Genomic DNA, 7024 nt, shown 5'->3' with positions numbered 1-7024 from the left:
ATCCTCCTATTACTGGATCCAGCCAATGATCTAATGCGCGCGCGATTTTGTCTTCAGTAGCTTCTAGCCTATGCACTAGTTCTGGGGTCCACACATAGGCTGATCTAATCTGCACCTTCCCACATTGTTAGCTAACATCGCGATCCACTCATAGAACTCTACCAGAAATGTCGCGAAGAAGACCTCGTGAATATTTGTGTATATATAGCAATCCAACCAACCTTCCTCCAATATATGCAGGTTTATATTTTCTTGAACTGGAAACCCTTGGAGCTTCAGATCCCACCACTCTTCAATTTCTTTCTTTGTAGGGTTCTAGTGTTCCAACATCAAGAACCCCTTAGGCAGATCCCAGTCCCGGCAATGGAACCATTTGTTGGCTTATATGGGCCTGACCAAGGTTCGGGAGAATTATTTAGCCAACTAAATCCCGCAGCTACCGGCCTTTTAGGTAACAGCCCGCAGAGCGCAGACTGAGGTCTCACCCGAGTGTTTCTGGGAAAACTAGTGCCTTGTCGAATGACTAGCCCTCTAGGTTTGGCAGCTTCCCTAGAAACAATAGTTTAAAGCATTTCAACGATTTCTTCTATGTGTAAAAGATAAGAGAAAGATAATGGAACCAACCTGGAACTTCCGCTTAATCCCTTACTTGATCTCTCTCCCCTTGACAGAGCTTGCAACTCCTCCCCGTACTTAACTCGCTTGGAGAGTACCTGTGCAAATACAGTAACAAAGAATCGTCAAAGCATCATGATCTATTACAACATAAACATTACAGAATCAGATATATAATGAACAAATGATAGCATTCACAATTGCACAATCATATGGAAGAAAACATGAAGAAATTTATTAATACAAGGGAGAATTACAACCCATTTTTCTGATCTAGCATCATCCTCCCAGCTTCAATCCCTCTTCACCTCATGAAATAGCAAGATCACACCAACAATACAATGCTCTTTCCTCAATTACAAACTATCAACACTTCCTTGCAATTCACAATATTCCAACCTCTAGATCTCTTAGATGAGGGATCCATTTATAGATATGTGCAAGGGTGTGAGTCATCCATGGGGTTTGACTAGTGCCATTCCACTTGTTACAATTGGTTCAACTTGGATATTCCTTGGATCTCTTACTCATCCCTGGGCGAATTCAGAGAGACAAGTGGCATAGGATAAGTTTCTAGAAGATTTCATGAGCAACCACCTAGAAAAATGTCTCGGACATTTGTCCATCCTCACCCATTGCACCCTATAGAAGGCCTAATCAGCATGCATTGCACCCTCGCAGTGTACCACTCAATATGCATCGCACTTTTCCAATGGAGTAGTCAGTATGGTCAAATTTAGGCCAATTCTAGATGGTTTCTCAGGTGGAACTTTTGGGAAATGATGTAATCAGATGACTATGTTCTTTTAGGGTATGAAACAACTCATTTAGGGGTTGATGAGACCTAGTTTATTGACATATAAGTTAGGGGTTGATGTGCCCAAATATGTCTATAACAGTTTCCCCCCTAAAGCATGAAGTTGTAAATATTGATGTCGGGTGAAATGCTTTATCATGAGAATTCAAGGTTTCGAACTAGAAGGTGACCTGCATAAGTTACAATACAATACATCATAATACAATTTTCATGATCTAGCTGAGGGAGGAATTCCCATGCTCATCTTTATAAATTCATTTCATGTACATAGATCAGATAGTCATCTGTAGATGGAGACTGGTGATTCTTCGGATGTAGAGTCATCATCCATGGTTCAGATTACCATCTGTGTAGCACCTTTGTACATTTGATGTTTTTATATACTTGAATATATCGTGGCCCGGATGCATGAAAATAGATCCGGGGTCTTCCAACTCGTTCAGTCTTTGCCCAATGTACAAGTCAATCCATGTGAAGAGATGTTCTAAAGTCGAACATGGAAAGACATCGTCTGATTACCAGCCAATCATGTGAGCTGTTAATAGATGCGAGAGGAATCATCGATAATGATAATGACCCTCAAGGTATTACAGTACAATTCATGTGGTGTGAATATATGATCTGATGTCGAACATGACGCAAAATCTTTCGATCGAAGGCCATTGATGTCAACCTATCGCTGGATGTGAGAAACTTGCCAGTGATGTATGCAAGCTTCAAAGCACTGAAAGGGGTGTTTCTAAGTCATCTTCTTGGATAATGAGCTGATGTCGACAAGAAGTGACTCGTTGTAGGAGGGCCTTGATGTATCCCACATCTACGACATGAAATGAAGCAAATGATTTTTGGAGGTGAAAATGGACTAATGACACAAGGTTCAGGAATGGCGATCATGAAAAACGAAGGTTGGAGGTATTGTAGTGGATGCAACATTAACTGGATTGTAGGTTCTTGACTGAATGACTTCTCTTGAACATGTCGGCGACACTGAGATGAATTGGTAGCGTTAACCCCAAAATATGGATGGTATGAAAGACCAATGGTGAGATGACCAGTGAACATAATAACCCAACCCAACTCAATAATGGAGATGAAGTGAAAGTGTCATGTTCAAGAGTGACCTGCTACCATAAATTCTTCAAGTTTCTTCCCTTTTTCCCCAGTCATTGCTGACTAGTACCTCTTTATTTTTGTCAAGATTGAGGAGGATAACATATGCTTGTTCTATGTGATGCAAGTAGGCTTCAGTAAGGAGGCACCATTCATAAGCAGCAAATCAACTAAACAAAACTAAAAACAAGGTCAAAAAACCCCAATTTCTAGAATGGAAAAAGGTTCAGTCAGTCATCACACCTGGGCTTCATGGAAATAGGGATGCATTGCAATTTCTACACTCAGGAGGTGCGATGCATACTGGGTTATAGTGACAGACAATGCGATGGGCTAGTGAGTGCAACTGAAATGGGTTTTGGCTCAGATGTGCAGCTGTTTTCAATGAGTTGAGCTGAGTTCTGATGGACGGTAAAGAGCAAAGTATAGAGGAATGTCTTGAGAGGTTACTGAGCTACCAAAAGGGCATCTAGAATGCTTGTAAGTTAAATGTTTAATTCATAAACTAAACCAAATATTGATTGAAGCAGCATTCATCTACTATGCAATTGCAGAACAAGAGCAGTTTGAAAGCTACCTGGCTGACTTCAGGCTCTATCTATAGTTTATAAAACAAGCAATAACAACAAACAAACATCTGTTCTTCCCCATTGGAGTCACCAATTTATTTTTGGGAAAACTATTGTCTTGTCAAACGACTAGCCCTCTAGGTTTGGCAGCTACCGTAGAAACAACAGTTTAAAGCAATTCAATGATTTCTTTTATGTGTAACAGATAAGAGAAAGATAATGGAACCAACCTAGAAATTTTTCTTAATCCCTTGCTTGATCTCTCTCCCCCTTGATAGAGCTTGCAACTCCTCCCCGTACTTAACCTGCTTGGAGAGTACCTGCACAAATACAGTAAAAAAGAACCATCAAAGCATCGTGATCTATTACAACATAAACATTATAGAATCAGATATATAATGAACAAATGATAGCATTCGAAAATGATAACATTCACAATTGCACAATCATATGGAAGAAAACTTGAAGAACTTTATTAATAGAAGGGAGAATTACAACCCAATTCTCTGATCCAGCATCATCCTCCCAGCTTCAATCCCTCTTCACCTCATGAAATAGTAAGATCACACCAACAATCAATGCTCTTTCCTCAATTACAAACTATCAACACTTCCTTGCAATTCACAATATTCCAGCCTCTAGATCTCTTAGATGAGGGATCCATTTATAGATGTGTGCAAGGGTGTAAGTCATCCATGGAGTTTTATTAGTGTCATTCCACTTGTTACAATTGGTTCCGCTTGGAGATTTATTGGATCTCTTACTCATCCCTGGGCGAATTCAGAGAGACAAGTGGCATAGGATAAGTTTCTAGAAGATTCCATGAGAAACCACTTAGAAAAATTTCCGGGACATTTGTCCATCCTCACCCATTGCACCCTATAGAAGGCCTAATCAGTATGCATCGCACCCTAGTAGTGTACCACTCAGTATGCATCGCACTTTGCCAGTGGAGCAGTCAGTATGGTCCAGTTTAGGCCAATTCTGGATGGTTTCTCAGGTGGAACTTTTGGGGAATGATGTAATCAGATGACTATGTTCTTTTAGGATATGAAACAACTCTTTTAGGGGTTGATCAGCCCTAGTTTATCGACATATAAGTTTGGGGTTGATGTGCCCAAATATGTCTATAACACCAAGGTAGTAGGGGAGGGTGCTGGAACCAGGTTTCCGCACCCTTGGGATGTCTAGATGTGGTCTTGGGGTTTAGCGGGCCATTTTGCAGCCTCGCACTACTCTGCTTCTGCATAGATCCAAACCCTAGCTACTTCTTTAATACTAATTACTTAATGATGTATTATAAATCAGATCTACTTAGAAGGGTCTTCAAGCAAACATTTATCAGAGTTAACTAGTTTGCACACTTAGAATAACCATAGATTAACATATAATCATAACATAAGCATATGTGCATAGATCAAACAGATATATTAACCATACAAAATCCAGACCTGAGATAATTCAGATTTCACACAGAATTTCAGAAGAAACTTATCTTTATTCAATTTCTTCACCAATACATCCAGATCTGCCCTGCGCACTCAGCTGCAGGGGTCTATGCACACAACTGCGGACTCTTCCAGGCCTCTACGCAGATAGCTGCAGAGCCTCTATCTACTACCCAATCCCTCGACTTAGACTTACAGATGCTTCAAGACTTTTCTCCTCAAAAACCCATTACATTTCAGATCCAATATCATACCAAAAACTAGCTACCTCTACCCATAGAGCCTCGCTCTCTTTATACCTTTCCATGGACCGCGATCCATGGGCGGGCCGACTTTACTTATATTTCTTTACATTATTTTTTGGCAGACTACCCTTTGAATCAACTTATTACAAATCGCGCTCCGTGCATCCTGAGGAGTCTTTACCCTATCGTTACCCAAAGTTTCGGGCTTTGTGCCCCATGACCATTATGCGGGGCTTCTGCTACCCAGCACTTCTTCATTGCTGCTTCCAAGGTTTCCATCTTTTTAAAGAATTTGGATTCTAAGTGGCTATCTCGATTACAAAAGTGGCAATGTCTATCAGTCTTCTTCCCTTTGTCTTTATTTGCCTTATCATTTTGTTGAAATGATTTTTCATTTTGAGGCTGAAATTGCTTAGGACCCTTGTTTGGTTTAGGACCATTCTTTTTAGGATACTAATTCTTAGGATTCTTTGAATTTGGTTGTTGCTGTGTGGCTAAGGCTTTCTTAGAAGAGTTTCCAAGATTAAGAAGACCAAGATATAAGAGTTTTTCTCATTCTCTTATTAAAGAATCACAAAAGGCATCAAAATAGGGGGACTTGTAGTCTTTTCCTTGAGAAATAAAGGCTTCTCTAGTAGAATTGAAGGTGGAAACAAACACAGAGTATGCTGGTCCCAACTTAGTAAGAATGGAATATATAAGGCTACCATCATATTTCTTAACCTTAACACCTTCCAAGAGAAGTCTAAGGGTCTTGAACTTGGACAAAAAATCTTCAATGGAAGAAGAATTATTGGGGTCCAATGTAAGAAACTCAGTTTTTAGTTGATGGGCTCTAATTTCATTTTTAATTCCAAAAACTTTAGTGAGCTATTTCATCGCTTCATTAAGAGTATCAAGTTCTGCGATATGGAATCTAAGGTCTGGATAAATAAACATCCTTATCAACCTGCATGCTTGATCTTTCCTATTTTCCCATTTGGCTACCTTATCTTCATCTTGAGGTTTAGTTTCTTGGCCTGAGGCTATTCTGTAAAAACCTTTACTTCTAAGTAAATCCACAATGTAGGACCACCATTGGAAGTAGTTGGTGTTGTCAAGAATAACTTGGCACAGACTTTCCATTTTAACAGAAGCTAAAGCTGTATATATTGAAACTAAGTGTTCCAATGGAAATATCTCGAAAAATTAGGCTGATTAAAAAAAAACGGCTTCCGGATGAAGAAGTTATGGCCTTTTGAAGAAAAGTTGTTGAAGATGCCAACAAAGTGCGTGAATGTGTGGAAATGAGTGATAATGTTATATTAAAAAAAATCCGGCCCCTTTCCAAACTTAATCTAATTAATTCACTTAAAAAAAAAAATATGTGACTCATTTTTATAAATAAGTGAAAGTCACTTTTACAATGGTACTTTATGAGCTACCCACTAAATTGTAACTTAAATAAAAGATAGAGAGACTTTAGAATTATAAGTGACTCACTTTTTATAATGTGTGAGAACACTTTTACATAAAGTAACTTTAAAACATAAGTTACTTGTGCTTTTTGAAAAAGTAACTCAACAAAAAGAAAGACTTGAACTCAATACCTCTATTCTCATAAAGTAACATTGGACCAAGTGAGCTAGTTTAAAAGGTTAGTAATTTTTGGAAAAGAGGAAGGTTTTTTTTTTTAGTCACTGAAGCTTTGGGATGCCTGCTTACCTGAAAAGCTATTTTTTTCCTATAAAACAGAAACCACAAAATCCAACATGGACATACAAAAAAAACAAGCCTTATGACTTAAAGTTAGCTTTACCCAGAAACTAAATATTTTCCTCAATGTTTCTGATTTTCCAAGATCACACTACGGTGCGGCAGAAAAGAGCATATGCATGAGAAAAATCCTTCCTTTCTGTTTCTGATTTTCTCAGGTCACACAGAGTCATGGGGCAAAGAGAATATGTAGAAATGAAAGGTATAGATCCAGTAATAAAAAAACAAAGAGATAAATAAACCAAAATAAACAAAGGGAAAATAACTAAAAACTGCAAATAAACACTGTATACCTACAGATCTTAAAAATGACGTAGCTAGGGCTACCAGAAACCTTTTCGCGTGAAAAAAAAGGGGTTCCTCACTAGAACATATGTTCCTAACACAATAGAAAAGTCCTCTCAGCCTGAAGGCAATCAGAAATAGTAGATCTAGGAGATGACAATCGGATGTAGTTCTACCGGC

Source organism: Pinus tabuliformis, chromosome 3_1 (genome assembly GCF_031772625.1).
Source record: "Pinus tabuliformis cultivar Carrire ecotype Pingquan chromosome 3_1, CPIR1, whole genome shotgun sequence".
NCBI classification, from domain to species: domain Eukaryota; kingdom Viridiplantae; phylum Streptophyta; class Pinopsida; order Pinales; family Pinaceae; genus Pinus; species Pinus tabuliformis.
This window is presented reverse-complemented; position numbering follows the sequence as displayed.